Raw genomic sequence first — 12,807 nt, forward strand, 5'->3', positions numbered from 1 at the left:
CATTTTGCATGCCCCTCGAACCCCTTTTCCCTCCATTTTAGGATTCTTGCATTTCATGCTAGTTATAGGGTTCATTTGCTTGAGAGTCCCCTTAAATATGGGATATAGACGAGTGTGGCTTTTTCTAAGCCTTAGCACGCTTGTATCCTCTCTATCAAAGGGCAAATTGAGTCACGATTTAGGTCTCCCCGTACCCAATATGCATGCATTCCCTAGGCTCATGCATTCTAAATCCACTCTATCATTACACTTTCACTTTTTCTCCCATTTGCACATGTACACCTTTTTATCCCTTCACTTGCACACAAACACTTGTAAATACATTTGCACACCTCCACTTACGTCCTATTATTTTTATTATTTTTCTCACTTCACATATCCTCACATTGCATACATGCATTCCATTCATTTGCATCCCACTCGCATTATTCGTGACTTCTTCAAAGGGTCGTTATTGGGCTTCACTATTAATGTGATTGGTACCATTCAACCTTTGAAGGGAAATTTCCCCCAATACCCCTAGGTCTAGGGTTTGCATTCATGTAGTGCATCCAAATGTAATAAATTCTTTGGTTAAAATAAGAAAAACTTTGATTGAATCACGCAACTAGCCTTGGCTAGGTCGGAGGGGTGCCTTGGATTTTTATCCTTGCCTTCCCCTTCGTCAAATGTGACTCCCGAACCTTTTTCATTGGTTTACGTGGACTAGGAGTCGTTTAAAAGGGGTTTCTTACAACTTTTTCCTAAAAAATTCATTTTTTTTGGGTGACTTGGTACACTCTAACTCTATACCAAGTGGCAACTCCATTTTTCATATAAAACCCTTTTTGAACTATTTTTCTTGGGTCAAATCGTCGCATTTTCAAAAGTCCCATTTAGACCCACTTTTTCTTTTAAATCACAATTCATTTTTCAATCATAAATTGAATCAAAAAATACATCTTTCTCAAACCATTTTATTTATTTATAAAAAATGGGGCGCGACAGTTGGCGACTCCACTGGGGACTTTCGAGAGTCCGAGCAAATTTGATTTAATCAACCTTTTTCTTCTTTTAACCTTTTCATTTATCACATTGGATGTTTAGGATTGCATTTTTTCCTTTTTTTAGGATTTTTGCATTTCACGTATCAACTCACTTCCTCACACATTCGACTACGATTGTTTGGATGGATGGATGATTTATTTTTGTATAATTTCGCGCTTTGCATTGCATTTGGGGGGGGGTGTCACCTTTAGAGCCTTGTGTGGTTCTCAACCCCTTCCCTCAAAATAGGGAACACTTCATACGTGCATGTTTACTTATTGTTATCCCATTTTATTTTATTTTTCGTGGGCGCTATCCCACACCGCCTTGTAGGATTAGGATTGATTGCCTTGGGTAGGCGGATGGTGTGCGCTGCGCCCATAGCGCTACCTAAGGGATCACTCGAGCCACCGATCGAAGGCCTTGGGAGTGATGACCCTTTGCCTTTAGGTCTGAAGGCTTGGGAGCCGAAGCCTTATCGAGTCTAGTTGCATTAGTGAGCCCCAACCTCATGCATCCATGTTAGACTCGCCTAGGGTAGAGTCGACCTTACCCTATTAAGCACATTAGGCATGAGGGAAGGGGTTTCCACCCCTTTTACTTGTTTTTATTTGTATTTCTTTTCTTAATTACTCCCAATGTGTTATGTGTACTATCAATTGCACTAACCATTCTTTTTGTTTTCTTGGCTTGCATCCATATGCCTTAGCAATAAGAGGCCTCTTTGGCACTCTTTTAGTGACTTACCCACTAGATAACTCGCATGTTTAAATTTCAGTTATTGCACTTAATTTTCAATAAGTACATTTCACTTTAGACCTTTTCCCCTCGATGCATTATTTATGTCCTTTAGGCCATATTTGTCACATATTTACATCGCTTTAATAAATGGCATCATGCATAAACCATAGAAAGGGAATGCCACATAGGGAATCCCGTGTTTAGGAATAAGCCACCTTGTGTCTCGGATACTTAATCCAGTGAGACTTGCACGTTTACATTTTGTATCATCCAAAGGGGTAGTGCACAAGGTAGGGTAGGATTCGATCATTTTCATAGAGTGATATTTGGAATATGAGCATCTAATAATCACTTTTTTGGCCATTTTATCAAAAATTGGTAAAAATCCCTTGCGTGAAGGACATTAATTTGAAGAAATTCACAAATAATTCCTCCTTTTGAGATGATAAATAAATTAAGGCCAAAATTTGATTTTTAGAAGGTCATAGACTAATGTACCTCAATGATTTTGAAATAACTAATGGCCGGACAATTCAACCAATCCATTTTGCCGATTCATTCAATAAATCGTCAATTCATTTTGACCAATTTACCCTTTTTAGGGCACCTGGTCGATTTTGAATAAATCGTCAATTCATTTGACCAATTTACCCTTTTTAGGGTCACTTGGTCGATTTTCAATAAATCGTCAATTCATTTGACCAATTTACCTTTTTTAGGGTCATTTGACCAATTCACCATTTTTAGGGTCACTTGGTCGATTTTGAATAAATCTTCAATTCATTTGACCAATTTACCCTTTTTAGGGTCATTTGACCAATTTACCCCTTTTAGGGTCACCTGGTCGATTTTGAATAAATCGTCAATTCATTTGACCAATTTACCCTTTTTAGGGTCATTCGGCCGATTCTTTGAATAAATCACTAATTCAATTTCATTCATTTGGCCAATTTACCCATTTTTAGGGCAACCGAGCCGATTTTGAATAAATCAAGTTGCGTTCAATCTATTTGATCAATTTACCCTTTTTAGGGTGATCTGATTAATTTTGGATAAGTTAAATTTCATTCAATTCATTTGACCTGTTTCCCTTTTTAGGGTAATCCGGTCGATTTTAAATAAATGGTCAATTTCATTCAACCCATTTGACTAATCAGGGTTTCAATTTCAAATTGGGAAATTTAGTCGATTTTTGAGAAAACCATCCATTGTATCCAGCCATTTGATCAGTTGGAGTTTTGACCCATGCTCCACTAAGAAAAGTTGTCAAAACGAATTCCAATTTCTTCGATAGGAAGTTCGTCAAGGTCAAACCTGTGCGTTTTTGCAAATTCTAGTATCAATCAAAAGCAATCAATCCCTTCGGACGCTGTCCTCATTTTGATAAACGTCTCTTCTCACTTCAATTGACCAAATTTTTCAAAATTACTCCTCACTCAATGAGTTGATCGGATCCATCAGGTATGGTATAGTGCCTACCCTAGAGGATTGCATCCTCATTCTAGGCCTACCCTTGGCACAAAAAAGGGTTCCCCCATAGGACATGCATCCGAATTTTCTGGATATCTACTAACTCTTGTCTTTTTCTTTTCCCTTTCTTTATTTTCTTTGGAATAACTAAGCAAGGATTGAATCTAAAGGCAATTTTTCAAAAATTCTCAGGTAATATTTAAACGTAGCTTCTCGTCGAAGCCCCATCATAACACGATCCCGTAGTCAAGTCCAAAGGAGTCGTGTAAACATGAGTTCACAACCAGAACAGTCAGATAGGTCTACTACTACTGCTCAACCCGAGACTGCAAGTTTGGGGATTCAGTTGACTGAGATGCTTACCAAGTTTGGAGAGATGGCGTCTGAGATGGCCGCTCAAAGGAAGTTGGATGATGAGCTAATTAGCAGCGGAGTTCAACCTGAACCTGTACCCGCCAGACAGCCTGAGCAAGAGACATTTGTCCTACCTTCGGCCCACGCCACTGTTACTCCATCATTCCCTATTGCACCTGAAGAAACTTTCACCTATCCCACCACAAATTTGCCATACACTTACCCTCCTCATCCTTCATTTTTTCTTACTCACATGCGAGGTCCACAACCCCAAATCACTTCAAATATACCACCTGAGCCACATACCCTTTATTACCCTGCTGCTGAGCCATTCCTGCCGGACCATACTTTTCAAACCAAGCCAGAAATGGGGGAATCTTCCGCTCCCGTTGATATGAAGCTGCTTAAGCGCCTTGATTGTTTTGATGAATTTATAAGGAAGAGTCAGGGGGTGAACAAGCAAGGAGTCCTGGATTACGATGAGCTTTGCCTTTTCCCGAATGTGCAATTGCCTGAGGGGTTCAAAACTCCGAAGTTTAACAAGTATGATGGGACGGGCAATCCCAAGACACACCTCCGACTGTTCGCCAACAAGTTGGGTAGGCCAACAGATGATGAAAATCTGCCTTTGAGGCTATTCCCAGAAAGTCTGGAGGGGGATGCACTCGACTGGTATTCCAAGCTGAAACCTGAAGAAGCAAAGACCTGGCTGGACCTGTCCAATGCGTTTGTAAAGCAGTACGAGTATAATTGCGAGCTGGCTCCAACACGAACCACGTTGGAAGGGACAAAGAGAAAGCCATCTGAAGATCACAAGACTTATGCCCAGAGGTGGAGGAAAATAGCTGCAAAAGTCGAGCCACCAATGACGGAAGACGAAATCATACGTACTTTCATTAAGGCACATGATCCGCCGTACTTTGAAGAAATTTTTCGCATGACTGGATGCTCATTTGCCGCAATTGTTAATAAACTTGAGGAATTTGATGATTTCGTGAAGGCTGGAAAAATTGTTAATGTGTCTGCCCTAAAAACTCAAGTGGAAGCTTTGCAAAGCCAAGGAGGTAATGGGAAGAAGCAACAATTCAAAAAGCAAGAGGGGGAAACTACCTTCACCTGGAGTCAAAACCCTGTCCCAAGACCCAGACCTCAACAATACCCTACCTACTCAAACCCTTACTCTTACTATTTAAGCCCTCATCCTGTTTACCACACCAATATCACCCATCCTCGACCTCGCCCAAATTATGCCAACCCGCCTACAACTCCTTTCCAAATATTTCAACCAAGCTTTCAACAAACTCGTCCTCGACTCCCTTACCACCAAAGATTTTTCCCACCAAATAGACCCACCTACAACTATCCCCGACCCACTGAAACCTACAATCAAAGCCGTACCCGAACCTTCGCCAATCTAGGCAGGCCTTTGGACCAATTGTATGAGCAATTGAAGGCTGTCAACAAAATAGGCGTGATTCCCCCTCCAACTTACCTTCATGGCATGCCTGTTGGGTACAATCCACATGCTATTTGTGCCTATCATTCGGGAGTACCTGGTCACTCAACCGTCGATTGCAGGGCACTCAAGCACAAAGTCCAAGACATGATCGAGGCAGGGGAAATAATGCTAAGGAAAAGAGGTGAACAAGAGCCGAGCATAAGTACAAATCCTTTCCCTGAACACAAGGACACCTTCGAAGCATCCACCTCCAATGACGAAATTTGAAAATCCTGAAGGAGCTTTGCATAATTTGAATGGCTGAGTATCTTCCCTCTCGAAGGGAATTTCGGTAAATCTAGGGGTTGTTATTTACTAAGGTTCACGAAAACCATTTCTTGCATATGTGAATAGCTTAGTGAAAGCATCTTTTGCAACTAAGTTTTTGTCTTGTTTCCGTTTTGATTAGTTTTTCCATCAAATGCATAATTTGTTTTTTCTGTTTATTTGATTATTGTCCCGAATTTTTAATTCTTTTAGATGGCCAAAGATGGAATTATTTGACCATTTGAATATCACTGTTCTGGATTCCGATAATACCATTCATTCAAAAATTTCTTCGTGGAAAATTCCTTTGTTGAAAAGGCCAAAAATCCCTTCGTTTGAAAAGGCCACAAATCCCTTCGTTTGAAAATGCCAAAAATCCCTTCGTTGAAAAATCCCTTCATTGAGAAAGTCTTCATTGAGAAATTCCTTCATTGAGAATTCGTTCATTGAGGAAGCCTTCATTGAAAAATCTCTTCGTTGAGGAAATCCCTTCTTTGCCAAGTTCGAAGCTGATTGATTAAAGCAGCATCACCGACAATTGATTTTGATGGATGAAAAGCAGCTGAACGCCATGTGCCATGGCCAATGTTATCAAAGTGCGTGGCCTGTGTTCATAACAAAAAGGTCCGCCTCCGAGCCTTTAGAGAATGAGGACAAAGAGTTAAAGCGAGTTTTGCCAATGCAAGATGAAGTCAAAGACAAACTTGATCTAAACTGGTAAGGACATTTGTCATTCAAAAAGGTGCCACCGAGTGGAGCACTTATCCTTGAAGAGATGGATGGGTAAACATTCTCTCAACCTATCAAATCAGACATGTGTAAGAAGTCTTTATTTTTGATTATGCAAATTTCTTTTGGGAAATCATGCAAGGGACGAGCTAAAAGTCAGGCCATCTTCCTTTCCAATCAAAACATTTCATCCCTAGTTATCCCCTTTGAGCCATCAGAACAGTAATTTTCGTTTGGCAGCCCCTGAGAGTTGCAAACCCCACACTGGGGCCAAGTTATTTTGGAAAAGAGATGATCAAAAGAAAAGAAAACCCTACACTGGGGCAAATTTAGCTTTGAAGAAAAATGAAAAAAAAAAAAGAAAATTCAATCAAACTGGGGCAAATTTCCCTCAATTTCGTTCGAAATTGAAGATGATTTCAAATGATGTAATCTCAGGTTATTTCACTTCTCATAAGAACAAATTGCGTTCAAGCCTTAACTTTTCTTGAAACACCCCACCTGACCTCATTACAAAAGTCCAAAAGTCCTGGCTTTCGTTCTTTGCTGTATCTCTATCAAGAAAATTTGCTAATCAACTGGCAGGTGATGTCCGTAATGTTTTCGCCTAATCTCATAAGGGAAGTACATTCTACTGATGCCAGAAATCTTCAAATCATGTTTCTAAGTCGATCATGATCGAGATATTTCTTTGTTCTTTAGGTGAAAATCCGAAAGGACGCGAAAAAAAAAAAAAAAAAAGGTGAGGGCAACCTTAGTGAAAACCCGAAAGGGCGCCAAGGCAGGTTTTTGGCAGCAAGCAAGCATGAAAAGGAACAGCTGATGACTTGGTTCATTTGGATTTTCTCCTTATTTTTGTCATACCTCAGCCAACATTGAATTCCAGAACAAAGATATCCAGAGAATTGAATATGACATTTGTTGGCCAAAACTGTGTCAATTTGTAAAAACATTCTTTTGCAAATACGTTCTTAGGAAGCTCATTTTTCCAAATTACTTGCATTCATGGCATTTTTGTAGAATCTAAGCACAAATGGTTATGTGTGCATTCTTGTGCATATTTATTCTTTCATGACATGTGAATTTTCTTGCATACTTCATTCTTTATCATTGAATTTTGGTGAATAACAATCCCCGTGGCTTATTCAAAGCATACTTGGGTTCAGTCATCTCTTGAAAAGGGTTAAGGTTCAACAAAGTCAGTTACGCAGACTTCGCAATATGGCAAAACACATACCTGATCAGTTTGTAAATCGGAAAAGCCTTAGGGTGAAAAATCCAACTCAATCGACTGCCGCAGCAAAAGTTGATAAAGGCCTTGAAAGACTCATGTTTACACGATTCTCAAAGGAAAACGGATCAAATGATGGTGGCAATTTCTTTCTTTTTTCTCTCTTTTGCAGAAAATTGCATACACAGATGAAAGTAAGCACACCTCGCACTGGAATCGGTGTCGGAAAGAGTCCTTCGGTGAACAAAGGCAGATTGAAAATGTCGCAAGCAAATTTCATCAAAAAATGCAACAGCATGGCGATACGGAATCAACTCTGGACTCACATTGCAAAAATTCATCATACTGGGGCAAATTAATTTTTTGGAAAGATTTTCAAAAGTCAAAAAGAAGAGCAAAGGGAAAAATCATCAATCAAAAATCAACACAAATTTTATCGCGGCAGGCTCGGGTTTAATCCCACTGACCGATTGTCAAAGTTTATTCGGGTCAGTCCCATGATCAAAAGCATTTTCGGGTCAGTCCCACGATCAAAAGCATTTTCGGGTCAGTCCCATGATCAAAAGCATTTTCGGGTCAGTCCCATGATCAAAAGCTTATTCGGGTCAGTCCCACGATCAAAAGTATTTTCGGGTCAGTCCCTCGATCAAAAGCATTTTCGGGTCAGTCCCACGATCAAAAGCATTTTCGGGTCAGTCCCACGATCAAAAGTATTTTCACTGATCAAAAGTATTTTCGGGTCAGTCCCTCGATCAAAAGCATTTTCGGGTCAGTCCCGCGATTCAAAGCATTTTCGGGTCAGTCCCTCGATCAAAAGCTCATTCGGGTCAGTCCCACGATTGAAAGTTCATTCGGGTCAGTCCCACGATCATTCGGGTCAGTCCCACGATTCAAAGCTCATTCGGGTCAGTCCCACGATTGAAAGTTCATTCAGGTCAGTCCCACGATCATTCGGGTCAGTCCCACGATTCAAAACTCATTCGGGTCAGTTCCACGATTGAAAGCTTATTCGGGTCAGTCCCATGATCAAAAGCTTATTCGGGTCAGTCCCACGATCAAAAGCATTTTCGGGTCAGTCCCATGATCAAAAGCATTTTCGGGTCAGTCCCATGATTCAAATTTTATTCGGGTCAGTCCCGTGATTCCAAGCTTATTCGGGTCAGTCCCACGATCGAAAGCATTTTCGGGTCAGTCCCATGATCCAGAGCTTATTCGGGTCAGTCCCACGATTCAAAGCTTATGCGGGTCAGTCCCACAATTCAAAGCCTGTTCGGGTCAGTCCCGCGATTCAAAGCTTATTCAGGTCAGTCCCGCGATTAAAGCTTGTTCGGGCCAGTCCCATGATTTGAATTTCCTTCTCTAGTCAGTCCCAATTTTAATTTTTCTGTTCGGATCAGTCCCATTTAAATTTCTGTCTGGGTCTATCCCATTTAAATTTCTGTTCAGGTCTATTCCGTGGGTCTATCCCATTTACATTCCTGTCCGGGTCAGTCCCGTTTTCAATCCATGTTCGGGTTAGTCCCGTTTTAAATTTCTGTTCGGGTCAGTCCCGCTTTAAGTTCCTGTTTGGGCCAATCCTGTCTTTAAATTTCGTTCGGGTCAATCCCGTTTTAAATTTTCTGTTTGGGTCAATCCCATTTTAAATTTTTGTCAAAGGGGTCAGTCCCCATTTCTAAAGCGTCCATCGTTCGAGACGCTCGTAGCCGAATAACACAGGTGAGCATTTGGTGTCTACTTCTTTGTCTCAATTTTTTCAAAACTCAGACAAAGAGGGGCAAACTGTAGACACCAAATTTTTGGTGTAATTTCATTTACTATTTATTTTTAGTTTTTTATTTGTCGTGTTAGTTTTATTCAATTTTTAGTTTTTAGTTTTTAGTTTTATTGTTAAGTTTTAACATAGAATTTCTCGAAAAGAAAAGAAAAGCATTCAAAAAAAATATGTTTTAATTGTTTTGATTTAAATTCAATGTTTTCTTGGAAAAATGAAAAAATGAGAATGAAAATGAAAAATGAAAAAAAAGAGAAAGGAAATTAGCATTTCATTTTTATCTTTTTATGCTTAGTTCCGTTCAATTTATTCGATTTTTCTTAATTAGTTTTCTTTCTTAATTAGTTATTTGTCTTTATATTTTGTTTTGTTGAATTTTCATTATTAGCAAAAAAAAAAAAAAAAAAAAAAAAAAAAAAAAGGAAAAATTGTTGCCGCAGCATGAAAGCTGCGGACTTGCGCCGTTTGCAAAAAAAACCTGGGGCGGCTCCTGAAGCTGCAAATACAGAAGGATTGCTGGGGTTTTAGGGTTGAGGGACTGGATATAAAAGCTAAAGAAAGACAGCAGCCGCACAAGGAGGAAAACAACGGAAAAATCTGGAGAGGATATGAAAAGAGGGGACGGCTGAGATATTGTGGAGGGACTGGGGTGTAGTCGGCGGCTAAAGAAACTGAGCAAAGGGGAAGGATCCAAGTTGACGGCGGAGAAGGAGAAGAGAGGATAGGAACGGCTGAAAGCTAGAAAGAGAGGAGGAAGCCGAGAGATGCGAAAGACATCCGAGGGAAGTTGGAAAAATCTAGGGGAGCAACGGAAAAAAACAGCAACGAAGGAGAGCTAGAGAAAGCTAGGGAAATGAATCAAGAAAAAAAGAAAAAAACTGAGAGAAGCTAAGAGCTACGGGCTGTGAGCAGGGAAGGAACCAGAAACCAGAAAACAACGGAAAAATCTGGGGAGCCAGGGTGAAGAGTTCTTGTGCTGGGAATTTCTAGATCAAACACCCATAAGCTCATCAAATCCGGGCTCGAAAGTGCGAGTGCATCAGTCCTTGAGCAGATATTTGCGGCAAGAGCTGGGTTTCCACTTCGGCAATTTCTCGCATTGTGGAGTCGTTCCTGGTTTCGCATTTCTCTCTACTTGGTAAAGCTGCAAAAAGGTAGTTTCTTTCTCCTTTTTTTTTATGTATATGGTGTTCAATCTACCTCAGAAGAGCCAAAACTCTTGTTGCAGTTTTTCTTGTTGGTTTTTTTCCCCCCCTATATCTGTTTTGCTTTGCGAATCGGGTGGGGAAAAGGGGGATTGTTGAATCTTTGATATTGTGTCATTGTATGATTTCTTGTTAGATTGGGATTCCTATGGAGTTAGCTGATGGATCTGGGGGTTTCATTGAAGTTCATTGTTTTTTTTTTTTTCTTGCGTTGAATAAATTTCTGAAGTTGCAAAAATACGATGGATTTGTTGGGATGCATGTCTTTGCGTTTGGCTTTGAATCTTGTATTATTTCGCTGCATTGTTGGTTTAATGTTTTTTGTTACATGAAAAGGATCCATTTTTGCCCTTTTAATGCAAGATCAAATGATGTTTTGATGTGGGATGTGGTTACCGTTGTTGTAGTTTATAGATGAAAAGTTGCAGAAGAACCTTGCTGCATCTTTCATTCAGCCGTGAGCTATCATCTCTAACTCCTTTGCTGCATTTTCCATTTAGCCGTGAGTTGCATATGTAACTCCTTTGCTGCATTTTCCATTTTAGCCGTGAGTTGCATCTGTTGTTTCCTTGCTGCATTTTTTTTATCTAGCCGTGAGCTGTCTCTTCTCGTTCCTTTGCTGCATTGTCTTCATGTTCATTTGTCCAGGAAATGGGGGGAAAGTTTGATATTAAGTTTGTGTACTTAGAGTTTGAAGTGTGTAAAATGAGTTCCAGTTTGCTATGTCACTGTCACGCTAATGTTTGTTCAGATTTTTCGCGCTAATTTCTGCTATGTTTTCCTGGTTTGTTTGATTGTCAAAGTCATGTTTTGAGTTGGGTCAATAATCTCTGGTTTGATGAGATAGTTTGTATGATGAAATGGATGTAATTGTTGCTAGAAATTGTCGCAAGCTTGGAAACCAAAAATGCAGCAGTTTGGGTTTGTTTTGTTACAAGAGCTTTTTGCCTTCTTTTGTTATATGAAGCTTGCATGAAAGTATTCCCAAAATCCTATTATTGTTGAGTCATAGCTATGTTTGATCGGAGAGAAATCAAAATGATGCATGAATTCTGGTTTACCGAATTTGGCTTGGAGTTGCGGAAGCTTACATAGCAGAAATGGCTGAAAGAGGCTTATGTTGTTTTGGCTGAGATTTGCTGATTGCATGCATTCAAATATTTCAGAAATTGCCTTTTAACCCCCCAAGTCCCTTTTTGTTCTACTAAGGCCCAAGTAATTGGAACATTTAATCAATTTGATCCTTCTAAGTTTCTCTTTGTGCCACAAAAGCCCAAGCATGTTTTAGTATCTTGTAATTAAGTCCTAAAATCATTGCAACTTCAACCATTGTTTGGCTTTTTCTTTATTTTTGGAAATCTTTGAAGTGCTTAAACGATTTACTTGGACTTGAATGTTTGAGTAATGCTTGTTTTGGGTCTTTAGTAGATGTTATGCTTGGGGATCGGATGATCATGCCTTTGCCTTGGTCCTTAAGTAGTTTTGACTTCATTGAGTTGCAATTGAGGGAAAGTTTGATGTTTTGGTGGGTTCAAATTGTTTAGTTTATATCTTATCACTAAATTGGTGCATTAATCTTTTGTTTTCTGATGATTTTAGCCTAAATTAGCCTTTTCTTGGGTGACTCTAGCCAAGTTGAGTTTGTTTACTTCCTTAGTATCACCAACGGGGAGGTATAATCTCTTTTACCCCTTTTTGTTTCTCTCATATGTGGACTAATGTGCTAATTGAAATTTGCATGTCTACTTGCTTTCCTAGCCTCTCCTTATTTCCTTTCAGTTATTTCATTTACTTTTGATTTTTATTAATGGGGTATGTGTACACCTCTTGGCTTGTAATAGATAGGGCGTAGTAAGTAATTTGGTCCATTTTCCCTTTCCCTTTTGTTTTAGTTAGCAAATGCAATGGTTGCATGCCTATGTGTTATATGTTAAATGCTTTATTAGGATCTTGCATCTAGTCGAGCATGATAAGTGCTACATGATTTAGATGATTCGCATGTCTACTCGCTTTCCATATCCTTAAATGAATGTGATGGATGAATGTACGTTTCCACTAGTCCAACGCTAGTCGGAATTCATAGAATGGGCTAGTCCAACGCTAGACCCTTAGGGATTTCCCCTCGTTAGCACATATTTGCATGTTCATTACATGTCATGCATTCTTTTTAGTTTTATCATTTTGCATGCCCCTCGAACCCCTTTTCCCTCCATTTTAGGATTCTTGCATTTCATGCTAGTTATAGGGTTCATTTGCTTGAGAGTCCCCTTAAATATGGGATATAGACGAGTGTGGCTTTTTCTAAGCCTTAGCACGCTTGTATCCTCTCTATCAAAGGGCAAATTGAGTCACGATTTAGGTCTCCCCGTACCCAATATGCATGCATTCCCTAGGCTCATGCATTCTAAATCCACTCTATCATTACACTTTCACTTTTTCTCCCATTTGCACATGTACACCTTTTTATCCCTTCACTTACACACAAACACTTGTAAATACATTTGCACACCTCCAC

This window comes from Coffea arabica, chromosome 5c, assembly GCF_036785885.1.
Source record: "Coffea arabica cultivar ET-39 chromosome 5c, Coffea Arabica ET-39 HiFi, whole genome shotgun sequence".
In the NCBI taxonomy this organism is placed as follows: Eukaryota; Viridiplantae; Streptophyta; class Magnoliopsida; order Gentianales; family Rubiaceae; genus Coffea; species Coffea arabica.